Source organism: Papio anubis, chromosome 13, assembly GCF_008728515.1.
Source record: "Papio anubis isolate 15944 chromosome 13, Panubis1.0, whole genome shotgun sequence".
Classification (NCBI taxonomy): domain Eukaryota; kingdom Metazoa; phylum Chordata; class Mammalia; order Primates; family Cercopithecidae; genus Papio; species Papio anubis.
Window position 1 is genome coordinate 10,806,381 of NC_044988.1, and position 21,731 is coordinate 10,828,111.

Here is a 21,731-nt window from a genome sequence, read left to right on the forward strand (position 1 = left end):
TCTTCCTCTTTCTATTAGTTCATTTACACGCTGCTGATAAAGACATACCCAAGACTGAGCAATTTAAAAAAGAAAAGTTTAATGGACTTACAGTTCCTTGGGGTGGGGAAGCCTCACAATCATGGCAGAAGGTGAAAGGCATGTCTCACATGGCAGCAGACAAGAGAAGGGAGAGCTTGTGCAGGGAAACTCCCATTTTTAAAACCATCAGATCTCGTGAGACCCATTCACTATCATGAGAACAACATGGGAAAGACCTGTCCCCATGATTCAATCATCACCTGTTGGGTTCCTCCCACAACATGTGGGAATTACGGGAGATACAAGATGAGATTTGGGTGGGGACACAGAGCCAAACTATAATCACTCTTCAATCCATTTATCTTCTTGCAATTTAGGTCCTGTAATGAGCACATAGTTGGTTAGTACGAATTTTCTTTGATTGATTGGTACCATTTTTTAAAATCCAATGGAGCTTTTTATCTCTTCATAGCAATTCAAAAACTATATTTACTGGTTACTGGTTTGTTTTGATACATTCTCACCATTTTACTTTATGTTTTAAATTTGCCATGCTTTCATGGTTTTTTTTTTCAAAAATCTCCCGTTGATAGCCTTTGTTGGATTGACTATGTATGCTTGTTGCTATTTTATTCATTTTTAACTCTAATTTTTGTGGGTACATAGTAGGTGTATATATTTATAGGGCACATGAGATTTTTTTTTTTTTTTTTGAGACAGAGTCTCGCTGTAGGCATGCAACACATAATCATCACATCATGGGAAATTTATCCCTTGTGTTACAAACAATCCAGTTATACTCTTTTAGTTATTTTTAAATGTACAGTGAAATTATTACTGGCTATAGCCATCCTGTTGTGCTGTCAAATACTAGATTTTATTCATTTTTTCTAACCTTTTTTATACATATTAACCATTCCCTTCTCCCCGGTCCCCTCCCACTACTTTTCCCTGTTTCTGATAACCATCCTTCTACTCTGTATCTTCAAGAGTTCAATTATTTTGATTTTTAGACACCACAAATAAGTGAGAACATATAATATTTGCCTTTCTGTGCCTGGATTATTTCACTTAGCATAATGACCTCCAGTTCCATCCATATTATTGTAAATTACCAGGTATCATTCTTTTTTTATGGCTGAATAGTACTCCATTGTGTATATGCACCACATTCTCTCTACCCATTCATCTGTTGATGGACACTTACGTTGCTTCCAAATCTTACCTATTGTGAAAAGTGCTGCAACAAATGTGAGAGTGCAGATATCTCTTCAATATACTCATTTCCTTTATTTTGGGTATATATCAATCAGTAGGATTTCTAGATCAAATGGTAGCTCTATTTTTAGTTTTTTGAGGAACCTCTGAACTGTTTTCCATAGTGATTGTACTAATTTACATACCCACCAACAGTATATGAAGGTTCCATTTTCTCTACATCCTCGCCAGCATTTGTTATTGCCTGTCTTTTGCATATAAGCCAGTTTAACTGGAGTGGGATGATATCTCATTACAGTTTTGATTTGCATTTCTTTGACGATCAATCATGTTGAGTATCTTTTCACATGACTGCTTGTCATTTGTATATCTTCTTTTGAGAAAGGTCTATTTAAATCTTTTGCCCATTTTTTGATTATTAGATTTTTTCCTGTAGAGTTGTTTGAGCTTCTTATATCTTCTGGTTATTAATCCCTTGTCAGATGAGTAGTTTGTGAATATTTTCTCCTAGTCTGTGTGTTGTCTCTTCACTTTGTTGATTGTTTCCTTTGCTGTGCAGAAGATTTTTTTGTATTATTTATTTATTTTTTATTTTTTGAGATAGAATCTCTCTTTCTCTTGCCCAGGCTGGAGTGCAGTGGTGCAATCACGGCTCACTGCAACCTCTGCCTCCCGGGCTCAAGTGATGCTCCCACCTCAGCCTCCTGAGTAACTGGGATTATGGCGTGTGCCACCACGCCTGGCTAATTTTTGTATTTTTAGTAGAGACAGGGTTTCACCATGTTGACCAGCCTGTCTCAAACTCGTGACCACAGGTGATCTGCCTGTCTTGGCCTCCCAAAGTTCTGGAATTACAGGTGTGAGCCACTGCGCCAGGCCAGAAGCTTTTTTAACTTGATATGATTACAGTTGTTCATGTTCGCTTTGGTTGCTTGTGCTTGAGGGATATTACTTAAGAAATTTTTGCCCAGACCAATGTCCTGGAGAGTTTCCCCAATGATTTCTTGCAATAGTTTCATAGTTTGAGATCTCAGATTTAAGTCTTAAATCCATTTATTTGATTTTTGTTTATGGTAAGAAATAGGGGTCTAGTTTTCTTTTTATAATTAATTAATTTTTTTTTTTGGGAGTCAGAGTCTCGCTCTGTCGCTGAGGCTACAGTGCAAGTGGTGTGATCTCAGCTCACTGCAACCTCTGCCTCCTGGGTTCAAGTGATTCTCAAGCCTCAGCCTCCCGAGTAGCTGGGATTACAGGTGCCTACTATTATGCCCTGATAATTTTTGTATCTTTTGTAGAGACAGAGTTTCACCATGTTTGCCAGACTGGTCTCAAACTCCTGACCTCAAATGATCCACCAGCATCAGCCTCCCAACGTGCTAGAATTACAGGCGTGAGCCACTGTACCCAACCTCATTTCATTCTTCTGAATATGGATATCCAGTTTTCCCAGCACAATTTATTGAAGAGACTGTCTTTTCCCCAATGTATGTTCTTGGCACCTTTGTCAAAAATGAGTTCACCGTAGGTGTGTGGATTTGTTTCTGGGTTCTTTATTCTGTTCCATTGGTCTATGTGTCTGTTTTTATACCAGTGCCATGCAATTTTGGTTATTATAACTCTATAGCATAATTTGAAATCAGGTTGGTATGTGATTCCTCCGGTTTTGTTCTTTCTGCTTAGGATAGTTTTGGCTATTCTGGGTCTTTTGTGGCTCCATATAAATTTTAGGATTTTTTTTTTTTTTTTTTTCTGTGAAGAATGTCATTGGTATTTTGAAAGGGATTTCATTGAATCTGTAGATTGCTTTGAGTAGTATGGACATTTAAATATTGATTCTTCCAATCCATGAACAAGGAATATCCTTCCACTTTTTTGTGTCCTCTTCGATTTTTTTCATCAGTGTTTTATAGTTTTCTTTATAGAGATCTTTCACTTCCATGGTTAATTCCTAGGCATTTAATTTTATTTGTGCTATCGAGATTAGTTTTTAAGTTTCTTTTTCAGATTGTTCATTGTTGGCATATAGAAATGCTACTGAGTTTTGTAAGTTGATTTTGTATCCTGCAATTTTATCAAATTTGTTTATCAGCTCTAACAGTTTTATGGTGGAGTCTTCAGGTTTTTCTGAATATATAATAAGACCATACCATCTGCAAAGATAATTTGACTCCTTCATTTCTAATTTGGATGTCCTTTATTTCTTTCTCTTATCTGATTGCTCTAGCTGGGACTTCCAGTACTATGTTGAATAGCAATGGTCAAAGTGGGCATCCTGTCGTATTGCAGATCTTGGAGGAAAGGCTTTCAGTTTTCCCCCCTTCAGCATGATAATACCTGTGAATCTGTAATATATGGCTTTCATTATGTTGAAGATGTCTGTGGCTGTTTTGTCTCACCTTCCCCTTTTCCCCAATTATTTGAAGTCATAAATTAGACTTCTATTTTGTCTAGTGTTATCTTAAAACTTAGCCCATATATTTAACTGTTACTTTCTCTCAATGTCTAAGGGCTGGAAAGTTTCGTATCTTCCTCCTAAAGAAAACAACAACTTTTCCTAAGCCGCCTTCTTTTACCATCCTCACCATTTCCTATAAATTGTTTGTCCTGTTTTGCTATTCGTATTTTTTGCAATCCGTCTTTACTTGGAATTAACAATACATGTTACTGCTTTCTTCATGAAGAATAGCAAAAAGAAAAGTATTTAAACATACCTACCTTAAATAATTGTTATGAGAATTTGAGATGAAAGGAAAGGAAGAAAACTTATTTTACCAGGTGGAACCAAAGTCCCTTTTAGGGAAAAAAATAGACTGTTTAGGAAGAACCTCGATAAGTCATTGGATAGCAGCATGGAAGGGAGGCTCCAGAATAGAAAGGTTGAATGGAGAACACAATGAGATAATTCAAGTGCTTTTTGTAAGTAAACAATAATTTGTGGTGGCGAAATCAGAAGAGAGAAGAGAAGGGCATGAGAGAGGAGAGTAATATAGGACATAGCAACATGACCAGACACAGAAGCCTAAGGTGACTTACAGAGAATGAGTACTATCTACTCTTCTCTTTAAATTATCTGCTGCTTAAAATTTATATGTGTGTCCTTTGCTATTATCTATGAACTCTAATAAAAATATACCACACATCACTACCCCTTACTGAATGTTCCTGATTTTTGTAAGTGACTGAAGAATGTGGTTCCCTAGACAAAGAAAAAGCTTTGTCTCACTGTGGGCTAGTGCTGGAGTGGACATAAAGAGATCCACAATGCAGAGGGAAAATAAGAGTACAAGAAAAGCAGAATGGCTGGGCCTGGTGGCTCATGCTTATCATTCCAGCACTTTGGGAGGCAAAGATGGGAGGATTGCTTGAGTCCAGGAGTTCAATACCAACCTGCACAACACAGCGAGGCCCTGTCTCTACAAAAATAAATAAATAAATCAGTAATTAGCTGGATGTGGTGGTGTGCACCTGTAGTCCTAGTTACTTGGGAAGCTGAGGTGGGAGGATGGCTTGAGCCTGGGAGGTTGAGGCTACCGTGAGCTGTAATTGCACCACTGCACTCCAGCCTGTGTGACAGAAAGAGACCCTGTCTCCAAAAGAAAAAAAAAAGAAAAGCAGAAAATTAGATTCAGAGGGGACTAGAAAAAAAACAAAAAACAAAATGATACCCTGAGAATTCACCAGATGCTTGGGGAAAGCACGAGACTCCACAGAATTCCAAGAAGGAAAGTTCAAACTGCTCTTACTTATATCTTAATGTGCAGGAACATGGGCAGATGGTCAGTGAACAGTAGTGGTTACTATCAATGTGAAATTGAGATGATGATCTCCAGGTAAAATGTGCACCTCGTGAGTGCATACTCTGAAGTTCATCCTCTGCACCAGAAAGGCCCAATCAAATGTGAGGTGCTATTATGATTAGTGGATCCACAATTATGTGACGCTAGTCTAGGGTTAGAGTCATCTCAAAGGTATTGGGTCCTGAGAACATCTCTTCTTCAGCTTCTGACACAAACACTTTCCACTGGGAAGGGGTGACAAAGGCAGCTTTCATTAGTGATAAAGTTTCAAGGGTCTGTATGTGTTAGTCCTATATTTAGCCTTATTTACTGAGTCTCATTTTAAATATTCATTTCTAACTTAAGGTTATACAAAACATCCCAAAGCCAAGCCAGACCTTCTAGAATAGAATCTTTTTGCCAAGTAAATGCATTCCAGACATGCCATCTGACTTTAATTTGTTTGTAATGTTTCTCCTAGGAAGCAAACATGCTTGGTCTTAAGTGAGGCTTTAGTCCTTTCAAGCTATTCATTCAACCAATATTCATTAAGTGTCTCATATGTGCCAGGAACTATGCTGCATGCTGTAGAGACAATGTCATAATTATCATTGTCGTCATCATCACCCCTGGTCAGCCACAAATAGCAGAGTCAAGGTGTGGTGAGGGGAGAGGCATGCTTCAGCCACCCCCACAGTTGTATCAATTCCCCCACAACCATCCAAATAAATATTGATATGAGCTACATGAGAATGATGGCATGCTTGCTAGGTCAACTCTTAGAAACAAGAAAACAGCCAGGTGCGGTGGCTCACACCTGTAATATCAGCACTTTGGAAGGCTGGAGCAGGAGAATTGCTTGAGGCTAGGAGTTCTAGATCACAGTGGGTAACACAGTGAGACCTCTGGGTCTACAAAAAATAAAAATAAAAATCGTAGCTGGGCTTGGTGCTGAGTGCCTGTAGTCCGAGTGACTCAGGAGGTTGAGGCAGGAGGATTGCCTGAGCCTAGGAGTTAAAGGCTACAGTGAGCTCTGATCACACCATTGCACTCCAGTCTGGGTGACAGAGCAAGACCCTGTATCCAAAAATACTAAAAATATTTTTAAAATAAGAAAAAGAAAAAAGAAAAGTTTCCCAGTCTCTCCTGTCGACCATATTGATGGTACCCCTAAACTCCTGGATATAGAAATTTGGGGATGTCATTGGCAGCAGCAATTTCTCCAGTTCCTCTACTTCAGCCTCTGTTTTTCTTCCATTGTCTCCTCTTCCCCACAATGCCTGTCATCCAGCAGCTCAGGCTGTGACTGTAGGCAACAGTTCATGGTACGCTTGATGTGGCTGCCATTGCTGGGACATGTCTATGCAACCAACAGGCAGTGGGGGACTTGGTGCCTTTGGCCTAACATGAGCAGCACCAAACTCAAGCGTCCCTAGTGCCTGTTGTTCAGGACACAAGATGTTATGGATGAATTATATTCCTCCCCAAATTCGCAGATTGAACTCCTAACTCTAGTACCTCCAAATATGAACTTATTTAGAAACAGAGTCATTGCGGATGTAACTGACTTATGTTAAAATAAAATCATGCTGGAATGGACCAATATGACTGGTGACCTTGCTTCGAAAAGGGGGAACTTTGCACACAAACACATGCACATAGGAAGAACACATGTGACTATGAAGGCAGAGATTAGGGTGATGCCAAGCCGAGGAGTGCCAAAGATGGCCAGCAAACCTTCAGAAGCTGGTGGAGAGGCATGAAACAGATGCCTCCTCTCAGCCCTCAGAAGGAACCAACTCTGTCTACACCGTGAACCTGGACTTCTAATCTCCAGGACTGAGTCAGTTTCTGTTGTTGAAGCACTCAGTTTGTAGTGCTTCATTACAGCTGCCCCAGCCAATTAATACAGGGGATTTGAAAAGAACTTGGATTTGGAGGGGTGACAGCATTGTGCTTACATTTTTAACTTCCTTTGTTGAGAATTCTACTGTTGGTGGACTCTTTTGTTAGGCTTTGCTTTAAAGAAAGCTCATTCCCCCTAAAGCAAGTATCTTATCGTATAATCATATCATATTATATATGGCTCCTTCCTTTCTTTTCTTTTCTTTTCTTTTCTTTTTGAGACAGACTTTCACTCTTCTTGCCCAGGCTGGAGTGCAATGGTGTGATCTCAGCTCACTGCAAACTCCGCCTCGTGGGTTCAAGCGATTCTCCTGCCTCAGCCTCCCTAGTAGCTGGGATTACAGGCATGCGCCACCATGCCCGGCTAATTTTGTATTTTTATTAAAGATGGCATTTCTCCATGTTGGTCAGGCTGGTCTCAAACTCCCGATCTCAGCTGATCCACCTGCCTCAGCCTCCCAAAGTGTTGGGATTACAGGCATGAGCCACTGTGCCTGGCCAGCAACAGCTTCTTTTAAGGCCACATTCATTACAACAGGGGTCAAAACTTTAATCCAATATTTCCCACACTTTAGTGTACATAAAAGTTTTCTGGGGAGCTTGTTCCAAATGCAGATTTCTAGGCTCCACTCTTCTTCCTACTGAGTCAGAATCTCTGAGGGCCAAGCCATGAGAATCTGTTTTTGTCAGGCACCTTAGGAGAGTCTACTGATCACACTTTGAGGGACACTGACAAGAGCTGAAGGAATTATGAGATTTCATGCAAAGTCTATTTGATGAAGTAGAGGCATCTTTTGGTGTATGTCTTAGTTTGTTTTTTGCTGCTATAAAAGGATACCACAGACTGGATAATTTATGTAAACAAAGAAATTTACCTCTCACAGTTCTGGGAAGTCCAAGATCAAGAGGCCACATCAGGTGAGGGCCTTTGCGTTTCATCATCTCATTGTGGAAGGCAGAAGGGCAAAAAAGCATGAGGGAGAGAAAGAGAAAGAGGAGACCAAACATTCTTTAATCAGGATCCCACTCCTGTGATAAGTAGCTCACTCCCTCAATAATGGCATTAATTTGTCCATGAGAGCGGAACCCCCATGACCTACTCACCTCTTGAGGTCCCACCTCTCAACACTTGCATTGGGGATTAAGTTTCCGACACATAAACTTTAGGGATACATTCAAACCATAGCAGCGTAGTTCTATGGAGAGTACTGAAATCCCACTACAGAAGCAGTAATCTTTCTAGCTAACATCTAAGAGAATATCCCCAAAGTACTCATTATGCATCTTAGTTAAAATGATCTTATTAGAGAACTCCACAAAAACCACACAATTATAGTTTAATGAAGTAGAAAATTACTTCTAATTGGGTTTGTTTCCCCAAGTAAAGGCAAGAGTCAGAGTCAGCAGTTTTTTTTTGTTTTTTTTTTTTCTTCATTTATTCAGTAAATGTTCAGCACCCTTTCAGGCACTGGAGTAAAAAGCAGCGATTGAACAAGTCCCTGCCTTCGCTGAGCCTCCACCCTAGAAGGGAAAGCAAATGAGAAACCAAGGGCAGATGAGAATGCTGAATGCTCCTGCCACTTACTCCCTTACACTGTTGCATCTCAGTTTTCCCTGTGTAGAAAATGGGTATGCAGTGAGATTAAAACATACACCTAAAATGTACATATATATGTGTAAAACTCTGACGTATTTTTAGAGAACAAAAAGATGACACAATGATTAACTTAAATGTCAGATTCGAGATTTAAAGTACTGCTCTAAAAAAATAAACGGTGCTACTGCTCTGTGTGTCTTACTCATTCCTTCACACACATGTTGCCTGTGCTCTTGGCTAGAAGAAACACATATCTGAAGGTTGGATGGTGTTAACTCCTGCCTTTAAGAGGCAACACTTAGGACAGAGATGTGTTTCTGATTTGCTCCGTTATCCTAACGTTTCTACAAGGACTCCAGAGAGATTAAGTTTCAGGAGAAGATTTAATCATAGGTGTTCAAACTACATGGAAAGGTGCTAGTAAAAGAGTAAGCATTCCAAACCACATTAAAAAGCAAAGAAAATCAGAATTAGAATTCCTGTTCATAACAGTGACTAAATATTAGTTTGCTATGTTATCTGATAAAGTTCAGGGGACAGTCAAATAGTATGTAGAGGGAAAAATAGGCTGTATTTAAAATTTAAGGCTAACTCAATTTTGATAGATGATGCCGAAATAATTCCCCCAGTGAGTACTACATTAAAACTGAACATGATTTTGGTTGTGTACACTGTTTTGCCAATGTTTACATACATTTTCTTTTAATATCCATAAGTGCGTCTTTCTCAAAACCCAATGCTAGACTTGAAAATAGAACTTTTTAGGAAAAGCAGCAATCATCTACTACCATTCATCCACTCCAAACAGGAAGAGACAAACTATATAATTTAGCAGCAAATCTTGTTTTTCTTCTAAGTTCCTAGTCTCGCATTTCAGTGTTTTGTGTGGTGTTTTAGAAAGAACGTCAAAGACACGGTTCCTAAACCCATGGGCACCATAAGAGGATACAACATGCCTATTAATAATTGTATTACTCTTCTATTATTGCTAAGAATAATGATGGGCTGGAAGCGTTGGCCCCCGAGCCAAATTTATCCTGAAATGTTTTCAATTAACTCTTGGCACCGGCAGGAAAGCATCAAACCTTTCCCAGGCTGAAATATGGAAAATCTGCAGGGAACGTCTCAGCAGGAGACGAATTTCATTAAAATGAGCACATCATCATCCAATGACTTGTGCTCCCGCTTTAAGCCTCCCTATTGATAAGGAGTCCCGGGCGATTTTTATGGATTTGTGAAGAGAAATGATTTCATAAGATCTTTTCAGAGAGGTTGCTTTGGCCTGGGCCTTTGAATTATTATCTGCTCGGTGATTAAAAAATGGTTAGACATTTGGCTGAACTGTAACTGCTCCTAAGAGGCTGGATAGGAGGGAGTCGAGGCAAGTTGAAGTTTCATCCTCCGACAGCTGCTTTCTGGGGTCACTGAGGAGCTGCCACCTGGCCTATTTTCCCAGGTCTCCACAAAGTGACATACTGTTACCACCCATGTTTCCAATGACCTGCTTGGAGAGGGGAGCAGCAGCCTTCTAAAGGAACGAGATAAGCAAGCGCACCTTCTAACAGCTTTCCAGGGAAAAATCCATTTCAGAAAAAATTAAACTGCCCTCCTGGGTACGGTAGTGGGGGGGTGGGGGGTGGGGTAGTTGGAAGCCACTGGGGAAGTGGTGCAGGGAAATAAAGAAATTTATCAGCTGGGCGCGGTGCCTCACACCTGTAATCCCAGCACTTTGGGAGGCTGAGGTGGGTGGATCACGAGGTCAGGAGATCGAGACTATCCTGGTCAACATGGTGAAACGTCATCTCTACTAAAATACAAATAATAATAATAATAATAATAATAATAATAATTAGCTGGGCGTGGTGGCACACACCTGTAGTCCCAGCTACTCGAGAGGCTGAGGAAGGAGAACCACTTGAACCCAGGAGGCAGAGGTTGCAGTGAGCCGAGATGGCACCATTGCACTCCAGCCTGGCGACAGAGCGAGACTTCAAAAAAAAAAAAAAATTATCTATGAATTTTTAAAAAATGTATACCTCTATCCTCAACCTCTTACCCTAACTCTCCTGCATTCTATTGTTAAATGTGTCATGAGAAAAGAGCCTTGGTCTCCTCACCTATGAAATCTTTATTATGGTAATACTATCCAGTCAGAAAGTATCTGTGCTGTGAATGTTAAGAGACACTACATATAAAATGCTGAGGAAGTGTTAGTTGTTATAATCTTTTTAAAACTTCAAAATACTTGACCAGAAAAACTCAAAACCAAGGGAAGTCATCAAAAAAAAGGAAAGCCTGAGAAGCTGTCAGCCCAGAGGAGCCCACAGAGACATGATGAGTAAATATAGCCTGGATGAGATCCTGCAAGAGGAAATATAAAAATTAGAAACAGGTAAAAACCAGGCGTTGTGGCTCATACCTGTAATCCCAGCACTTTGGGAGCTAAGGCAGGTGGATCACAAGGTCAGGAGATCGAGACCATCCTGGCTAACACAGTGAAACTCCGTCTCTACTGAAAATACAAAAAATTAGCCGGGCATGGTGGCCGGCACCTGTAGTCCCAGCTACTTGGGAGGCTGAGGCGGGAGAATCGCTTGAACCCGGGAGGTAGAGGTTGCAGTGAGCCGAGATTGCGCCACTGTACTCCAGCCTGGGAGACAGAGCAAGATTCTGTCTCAAAACAACAGCAACAACAACAACAACAAAACTCAAGAAGTCTAAAAAAGCTATGGATTTTAGTTAACAGTGTATCCATATTGATTCATTGATTATAACAAATGTAACATACAAATATAATATGGGCCTGGTGCAGTAGCTCACACCTGTAATCCCAACACTTTGGGAGGGCAAAGCAGGAGAATTCCCTGAGACTAGGAGTTCGAGACCAGCCTGGGCAACATAATGAGACCCCCCCCCCATCTCTACCACAGAAAAAAAAGTTAACGGGACACAGTGGTGCGCCTGTAGTCCCAGCTACTCAGCTACTCAGGAGGCTGTGGTGGGAGAATCTCCTGGGCCCAGAAGGTCCAGGCTACAGTGAGCTGTGATCACACTCCAACCTGGGTAACAGAGAGACCTTGTCTCAAAATAATAGTGAACACTGAGTGAGGGCGTATCTGGGAATCTGGGAACTCTTTCTACTATTTTCTCAATTTTTCTGTAAATGTAAAACTATTCCCAAAAAATAAAGTCTATTAAAAACAAACAAAAAAGTAAATCATCAATTGAAATTATAAGGTGATCTATTATGGATAGTATTTCATTCTAATAAAAGCAAGATCACATATGCATTTTAAACTAGATGACTAAAGAACATTTGCCTTTTACTGCTCTTCCCCCCTACTGTCCCCCACACATATACACAACGTGCTCCAGCCACAGCTGAGATGTTGGTCATTTTACTGTGGCTCACATGTAGTGAGGATGCAGTACATTTGTCACTCAAGGTTACCTATATATGTATCTTATCTCTCAAGCTGTGTCAGCTACCACCTTCCAGGGTCAGCCCCAAGTCTGCTCTCTCTGTGTCCCTCTTTATATCCAGTAACCTACAGGACACACCTTCTTAACTGTATCACCTGGACTTTGAAACAAAACAGAAACCTCTGAGCTTTCTTTTTCCATAGCACACACCCTTCCCAACTTCCTTAGTTGATCATCATGACTGACGCTAACACCACAAGCTGCCCTAGGCAGGCAAATGAGGAATGCTTAGACCCTCTTCCCTCTCCTTCCACATGCCCTGTTACCAAAGCCCTGTGCTGATGCCACATACGCCTCTTCCATCCATTTCTTTAGTTGTCACCCTACTCCAGCCTCTCAAATCTAGGTTACTTCAACTTCATCCATTGTTATCTTTTTGCAAACCCCCATATGTGATTGCAAAATCTTTTCCAAACATCATTTTCACTATGCTGTTTGTACATTTAATAAGAAAAGATATGGCCTGGTCTTTTTTTTTTTTTTTTCTCTGAAGCACTGTTTCTCAAACTTACATCCAAATGAGAGAATCTTACTAAAGTGCAGATTGTGGGGCCCCAGACCCAGGGTCTCCACTTCAATAGGCTTGGAGCAGAGGCCTGAGGACCACATTTTGAGAATCATGGCTCTGAAGTACCAACTCCAAACCCTTTTGTCTAGATTTTAGTATTTCTCTCTCTCTCTTTCTCCCAACACTCTACATTACTCTCAAGTACCTGCCATGGCTCCAGGTCCTCAGTTGTATTAATATTTGTTCCTTCCTTGTTTGTTCCTCCTCTGCTTCATTGCCTAAGTCAGTTTTCCCTTCCCCACTGTTCCTTGTTTTTCACCCTTGCACAGCAATTTGAGATTTTTCTCTTGTAGTCTCTTTCCCAAATCAATTTATCCCACACTTAGGAGTTAGAGAGTTCCCTCCTCTCAAACCACACAGTCAACCAACAATCTAAACAACAAGCTCACCATGAGCCACAGACAAGCGTAGGCAAGACGCTTCATGTGTTCTGTCCTCTTCACCAGAACTACTGCTTCCAGACCCACTGAACCAGAGTCTCCAGAGGTGGGGCCCAAGAGGCTGGATTTCTCAAAGACCCCAGGCTTGCAGGTGGTGTTTGAGAACTACTGGTCTATACTCATGCCTTTTACTTTCCCAGCATCCAACCACTTCTTAACTCCTTGAAATTGGCTTTGGCCCCACCAGTCCATTGAAATAGTTTTCTTGAAGGTTATCAGTGATTTTTCTAATAATTAATCCAATAGCTTTGCCTATCGATGATCACAGGTCCTTCTTAATTACTTTTGAGAGGTGAAGCTGGTTGGGCTTCTGGGTTTGGTGGGGAGTTGGAGAACTTTTGTATCTAGCTAAAGGATTGTAAATGCACCAATCAGCACTCTGTGTCTAGCTAATCGGGTAGGGGACTTGGAGAACTTTTCTGTCTAGCTAATGCATTATAAACACACCAATCAGCACTCTGTGTCTAGTTAAAGGTTTGTAAAATGGACCAATCAGCACTCTGTAAAATGGACCAATCAGCACTCTGTAAAATGGACCAATCAGCGCTCTGTAAAATGGACCAGTCAGCAGGATGTAGGTGGGGCCAAATAAAGGAATAAAAGCTTGCCACCCAGCAGGGTCATCTTCCACGCTGTGGAAGCTTTGTTGTTTTGCGCTGTGCGATAAAGATTGCTGCTGCTCACTCTTCAGATCTGCACTATCTTTATGAGCTGTAACACTCACTATGAAGGTCTGCAGCTTGGCCCCTGAGGCCAGCGAGACCGATAACCCACTGGAAGGAACGAACAACTCCAGATGCTCCACCTTTAAGAGCTGTAACACTCATCGCGAAGGTCTGCAGCCTCACTCCTGAAGTGAGCAAGACTGCAAACCCACCAGAAGGAAGAAACTCCGGACACACCTGAACATCTGAAGGGACAAACTCCAGACACACCATCTTTGAAAATCATAACACTCACTGGGAGGGTCCGAGGCTTCATTCTTGAAGTCAGTGAGACTAAGAACCCACCAATTTCGGACACACTTTCTCCACCTAGGCTTTCCTGGCACCACGTTTTTCTGCTTCTCTTACGAATCTATTCTAATTCCTTTCATTCTTCCCACCCTGTAATGCAAGCGTTGGGCAAGAGCCAATTTTTGGCCATTTTCTTTTCACTCTATATGTTCTCTTTTCTGGGAATTTCACCTACTTGCACTCTCTTTTTCAATTCCCAATTCCTTAAGATGATTTCCAAGCTTTTTCTTCAGCTCAGCCTCTTTTAATGGCTCTTCTCCATTTCTATCCTGGATGTGTCCAACTATGGGTCATCATTTCTAGAACCTTCCTCATTGCCTTAACATGCAAAACTTTTCTTTTTCATATGTTTTTTATTTGTATTAAGGCCGCCACCACTCTCGAGGAAACCTGATAACCTCATGTTTAATCCATGGCATCAATCACGTTTGACTCCCTGGTCTGCTCCACATCGTACACCTAAAGTGTATGAATCTCAGCTGGGTGCAGTGGCTCATCTCTGTAATCCCAACGTTTTGGGAGGCTGAGGCGGGAAAATCTCTTGAGCCCAGGAGTTCAAGACCAGCCTGGGCAACAGTGAGACCTTGTCTCTATTTTTTACATAAATATATGAATAAATACATATGAATAATAGTAAAGTGTATGAATCTCATGAATGCTGACCTTTTCATTGTCTGAGACTCATTCCCCCATTCGTTCATGTTGCTTTGATTCCAGCTTGGAATTGGAGCTGGTAGTGCCTCACTAGTGTCTTGGACTCAGACTCATGCTCACCCAATCTTTGTCACAAACTATATTCAGATACACGTATCATGTGGCTGCTTATTTATAACTCTACCTCATTTTAGACTGAGGGTTTATGGTAATGTTGATAAATATATTCAATAAAAGATAAAATATAAAGTATAAAGGTCAGAATCACGGAAAAGTAAACATCAGAGTGGAAGATCAGGAACTAGCAGAAATTGATTGCAGATTATAAAGGCCATAATATTTAGCCAGGTAAAAACAAAATGGCAGATTTGCACTGAGCATCCTGGGAGACAAATGGAAAAGGAAAACAATTAGATGATTCTATTCCCTATAAAGAGTAAACTTAAGAGTTTCTCAGAAGCAACAAAGAGAGTAAATTTTCCTAGTGAAGGTTCTTTTTTTTTTTTTTTTGAGGCGGAGTCTCGCTCTGTCACCCAGGCTAGAGTGCAGTGGCCAGATCTCGGCTCACTGCAAGCTCCGCCTCCCGGGTTCACGCCATTCTCCTGCCTCAGCCTCCCGAGTAGCTGGGACTACAGGCACCTGCCACCTCACCCGGCTAGTTTTTTGTAATTTTTAGTAGAGACGGGGTTTCACCGTGTTAGCCAGGATGGTCTCGATCTCCTGACCTCGTGATCCACCCGTCTCGGCCTCCCAAAGTGCTGGGACTAGTGAAGGTTCTTTAAAGGGAGCCACTAGATTACTTTTTCTAAAGCATAGCTCCAATTATAATATTTCTCTGTTTAAAACTTTTAGAAGTATCCTCCTATAAGCTGAAAGAACTAATTCTAAATTTCATAGATTGCAGTTCGAGTTTTGGGGATGATTAAATACCATGCTATCTTTCAGTGTTCTCTCTCGTCACTTTCTCTTGTGTTCTCTGCATTCCAGGCAAGCAGAATTACCTCCAGTGCATGGGCCTTGCCTTTGACTTCCCAGAGTCCACATCCAAGCCTGGGAGTCAGGAACACCTCTTCCCAGTGCCTGTTCCATAAGGACCAACTGAACTGCCGTCTCCTGGGATCTCTTCTTAGTTCTCTCTTCTCGTTTTCTCCTTATCTGATCCTCTGTGGCTTTGTCTGTAACCCTTTGGTTGACATTTATGTCGTTCAGTTTCCTGCCTCTCCTAGTGGATCTTCAGCTCCTCCAAAGCACAGGCTGAGACTGTGGGTTCCTCCACAGCACAGGCCATTTTGCTGAAGTCCCACGGGCTAAACAGTGAGGCTCAGACTTGAAATGTGAGGAACCACATGGGATTCTCAATGGAACTGTTCAATATGAAAATGTAAATTTCCCCGAAGACCATAAAAAAAGGTTTATTCATTTCATTATGTTCGAATTCCAAACAACACGGAGAAACACTAAACTGGCTTCTGTTAGTTTATTCTCCTAGTCGGAGTCAAGAGCCATCATTCTGGACCTTGTCTTAGGGCCCCTCAAGCTACAACGGCCTCACCTCTCAGGAGCTCACCTCCATGCTCAAGAAGTAGTTTTTAAAGCGTGAATTGTCTCTCAAGATTTTGTCAAAAATCTTATGTGCAAAATTACGTGAGACATTTCAGACATCCTCTCCCCATCACCCTCCCTCCTTCTTTCCATTATCTGTTTCTTTTTTTGTAGCATTCAGAGTTTGGGCAGTGCATTCTCAGAGTTTACTTCAATCTCTTAGTACACTAAACTTTTTTTTAAAAAACTTCTTTATGTGTTTAATTATTTTATTCTCATAAAGCTCTATGAAGGCAGCGATTTTATGATGCCCTTTTACAGAAGAAACTACAGAGAGAAAGATGAAGTCACTTGTTCTAGGTCACACAGCTAGTCAGTGCTATAGATGAATTTGAACACAGGCTGCCTGGCCCTAGAGTCTGTGTTCTTAACCTTGACGCTCGACAGACTAAGCTACACTTAAATGTAACTCCTGGTTTCCTGCCCTATCAATCTCTGAACAATGATTTCACTCTAATTACCTAGTTTGATCCTCATAGCAACTCTGTGAGGCCCAAAGAATGCGTATTACCGTTGGCCCATTTTGCAGATGAGAAAACTGAGGCTAAGAGAAAGAAAGAGATTTAACTAAGGTTCAATTTAGATTGGTGGTTGAGCTAAGACTCAAGCTGAGAAATCTCCTTTTGGCTGGCATTTCTCCTAATAGATATTTTTTCCAATAAACATATTATTTTATGTATATGTGAAATATGCATGTATAATCAGGGTTATTGAGACATAACCCTTGTACTATGAATTCACTCATTGAAAGTGTGGAATTCAGTGAGTTTATAGTATATTTACAGACATGGGCAGTCATTTCCACTGTCTCATTTTAGAACATTTTCATCACCCCAGAAAGAAGCCCAGTTCACATTAGCAGTCACTCCCCATTTACCCCAACATTTTCTCTCCTTCCAGCCCTAAGGAATCACTATACTTTTCATCTCTGTGGATTTGCCTGTCATGGGCCTCTTATATGAATGGAATTATACCATATTTGGTCTTTCGGAGCTGGCTTCTTTCACTTAGCATAATGACTTCAAGGTTCATCCATGTCATAGTGTATATCAGTCCTGCATGTTTTTTTATTGCCAAATACTCTCCCATTGTACACACACATCCCATTTTGTCTATCCATTCATCAATTGATGGGCACTTGTATTGTTTCCACTTTTTGGTTATTATGAATAAAGTTGCTATGAACATATGTGTATGAGTTTTTGTGTAAACATATATTTTCATCTCTTGAGTGAGAAGTAAAGTGGAAATGCTGGGTTAAATTAGTAACTCTATCCCTAACTTTTTTTTTAGGAACTGCCGAATTGTTTTCCAAAGCAGCTGTACCCTTAAAATTCCGAACAAAGATCTGGGATGGTTGCACTTCCTCTACATGCACTTCCTCTACTTGGCAAGATCTGTGTCTTTTTTTATTTCAACCATCCTGGTGGCTATGAAGTAGTATCTCATGTGATTCTGATTTAATTTGCCTGTAACTAATAATAATGTACATCTTTACTTGTGTGTATTGACAGTTTATGTATCATCTTTGGAGAAATGTCTATTCAAATCCTTTGACCTGTTTAAATTGTGTTACTTGTCTTTATTTTTTAGTTTAAGTTTTTTACACATTCTGGATCCCAACCATCATATCCAGATTTGCAGATGTTTTCTCTCATTCTGTGGGTTATCTTTTCAATTTTTTAATGCTCTCACTTATAGCACAATAGTTCCTAATTTTAATTAAGTCCAGTTCACCTGTTTTTCGTTTTGCTGTTTGTGCTTATGGTGTCCTATCTAAGAAACCACTCCCTAACCCAAGTTAATGAAGATTTACTTTAGAGTTTTCTTCCAAGAGTTTTACAGTTTTCACAATTACATTTAGGTCTACGGTATTTGATCCATTTTCATTTCATTTTTGTGTACATTGTGAAGTAGGGAACAAACTTCAATCTTTTCCCTAGGATTTCCAGTTGTCTCAGTACCATTTGTTGAAAATATTATTTTCACCTTTGAATTCCCTTGGAACTCTCATAGAAAATCAATTAACCATAAATGTAAGAGTTTATTTCTGAACTCTCATTTCTACTCCATTAATCTAGATGTTTATTGTTATGTCTTGATTACTGTAAGTAAGATTTGTGGTAATTTCTCACATTGGAAAATGTGAGTTTCCCAACTTTCTTCATTTTCAAGATTATGTTGACTATTCTGGATCGCTTGCATTTTCGTAAGAATTTTAAAATCAGCTTGTCAATTTCTACGAACTAGTCAGTTGGTATTTTGATAGAGATTGCATTGAATAGGTAGAACAATTTGGGCAGTGTTTGCATCTTAACAATGTTAAATCTTCTGATCCAAAGCATAAGATACCTTTTCATTCATTTAGATCTCCTTTAATTTCCTTCAACAAAACTTGTAGGTTTAGATGTATGAGTTATTTCATTAAATCTATTGCTAAGTATTTTTGGATGCTATTCTAAATGGAATTGTTTTTAACCTTTTCTTCCTATTTTTGAGATGTTCATTGCTAGTGAAGAGAAATATGATTGATTTTTTGTATTAATCTTGCATCTTGCAACATCAGTGAACTTGTTCATTACTTCTAAAATCCATGGATGCTCAAATCTCTTATATGAAATGACATAGTAAAATTTGCCCTTCACATCTGCAGGCTCTGCATCCATGGATTCAACCCAACTCAGATGGAAAACATGTACAGCCAGCCCTCCTTATCCACAGGTTTCCACCCATAGTTGGTTGAATCTGCAGATGTGAAACCTGTGGATAGGAAGGGTCACTTCCTCTTTTTGTGGATTCTTTAGGATTGTTTATATTCAAGATTATAATATCTGTCAATAGAGATAGTTTTACTTCTTCCAATCTGGATGACTTTCGTTTCTTTTTGTTGCTTAACTGCCTTGGCTAGAACCTCCAGTACAATGTTGATTTGAAGTGGCAAGAACAGACATGTTTTTCTTGCTCCTGATCTTAGAGGGAAAAACACTCAGACTATAAATGTTAACTATGATACCAGCTCTGAGTTTTTCACAGGTGGCCTCCCTCGGGTTGAGAAAGTTTCCTTCTATTTCAAGTTTGTTGAGTGTATTTTTCTCCATATTATCAAAGACTGCTGAATTTACTCAAATGCTTTTTCTGCATGTAGGCAGACATAGTTTTTGTTTTTTATTTTATCAATATAATTGATTTTCAGATGTCAAACAAACCTTGTGTTCCTTAATAAATCCTTCTTGGCCATGATGCATAATCATTTTTATATATTGTTGGATTCAGTTTGCTAGCATTTTTTTGAAGATTTTGACTCTTATATTCATAAGGAATATTGGCCTTTAGTTGTCTTGTGGGATCTTTGTCTGCTTTTGATACCAGGTTAATACTGGCCTCATAAGAGGAGTTGCCTTCAAGATCACTGTTTTTGACTTTTGGCAGTTTGATTATGATGTGCTTAGGTATAAATTTGTTTGTGTTTATCCAATTTGGAGCTTTTGAGCTTATTTTAAATTAAACTTTTTTTTAATCAAATTTTTAAAGTTTTTGGTCATTATTTCTGTAGATATTCTGTCTGCCCCCTAGTCCTCTCTCTCACTGGGACTCCCATTATGCAGATGTTGATATGTTGGATAGTGTGTTAGGAATTTCTGAGACTCTCTTAATTTTTTTCTCTCTATTCATTCGACCAGATCATCTCGATTAACCTGTTTTCAAGTTCTCTAATCTTTATTCTTTCAGTTTATATTTTCTGTTGAGTCCCTTTTGTGCATTTTCCATTTCTGTTATTTTTCAAAACAGGATTTTTCATTCTTTTTTTTTAAATAGTTTTTATTTCTTTATTGGTATTCTCTATTTTGTGAAGCATTGTTTCTATATATTCCTTTTCCTCTTTAGTCATGGCTTCCTTTAGTCCTTTGAACATATTTATAATAGCTAATTTGAAGTCTTTGTTTTGTAAGACAAATGTCTGGATCCTTTCTGATAAACATTCAATTGGCTGATTTTTTCCCCTGTGTACGAAATATACTTTCTTGTTTCTTTGCATGTATTGTAACTTCTTGTTGAAAACTGAACATTTTATATAATATAGTGTGGCAACTTTGGAAGTCAAATTACCCTCATCCCAACCCACAATTTGTTTTGATTGCTTTGTTGTTGCTGCGGCTGATTGCTCATTTAGTGCTTTTCCTGGACTAATCCTATAAAATCTGTAGTCCTTGTAGTGTGCAGTAACTGAAATCTCATCTCAGTTAGTGTAGTAGTCAGTGAATCTGCTTACAGGTCCTGAAGCAATAAGTCTTTCATCTTTTGTCAAAGGGACCTGAGTTTGCCTGGGAATACATGCTCCATGCTCTAACATTTTACAACTCTGCCTTAGCCTTCACTTCCTGCTTGTGCAGGGCCTCAAGGTCAGCCAGAGATGACCTGTCAGGTCTTTCCTAGTCATACACATAGCTCTACACATGTATGCACTTTTGTAAATCCCCAGGAATATGTCAGAGTTTTTCAAAGCCCCCTACAAACATCTCATTCCTCAGGCTCTCCTTTCAGGTTTTGGTAAGGGTCTCATTTTCCCTAAGTGGTAGAGCAGTCTCCGGCAGCTATAATGTTAACAGTTGCCTCTGATTGTTTTCAGCAAATGCCCTGGGGTTAGGGCTTTCCCTGTGGATGAGCTCCGGGTTAGGTCAAATGAAGGCACAGCCTCGCAAATGGTGCTTTTCCAAGGAGCTGTAAGACAGGTCAAATAATGGCAATGCTCTTGGGATTGGACTTCAAAGCTGGCTTCCTCCCTCTGGTGGCTACTACCACCGTTGGAGGCTGCTGGTTTTCAAGACTACCATGGAGCTGTGGAGAGAGGAAAGTGAGTAGGCAAGTTTAAAATGTCACAAACCTTTTCGTTTTCAACAAACTCCAGCAGTTACTTATTTCTTAAATAAACACTTTAGATTATTGCAGGTTTGGTTAATTTCCAGAAGTATGAAAATGTTGATTTTGACTGTTTTGCCAGTGTTTTTGTTGCTTTTAAGGAGAAATGGATTTACAGAGGTTCTCATTCTATGATTCAGATAGCATGGCCATCCACTGAACTTTTGAAAGTTGATTTTTCGCATCTGAAATAGGATTGGATGAGCCACAGCCAAACATCTGTAATAACCAAAAAGTTCCCTGGCACTGGAATTTTCCTTCTTCTGATTATGTCTATGAATACAGTTGCCTGATAAAGCTAGATAAAGCTAGATTGTTCATGCTATCATCAAATACTGAGATTGGAAGTAACTGCAGAGGGTGTCTCCTTTAGTTCTCTTATTTGCAATCACAGATATTTATTGGGAAGGGGAACATCACACACTGGGGCCTATCATGGGGAGGGGGGAGGGGGAGGGATTGCATTGGGAGTTATACCTGATGTAAATGACGAGTTGATGGGTGCTGACGAGTTGATGGGTGCAGCACAGCAAC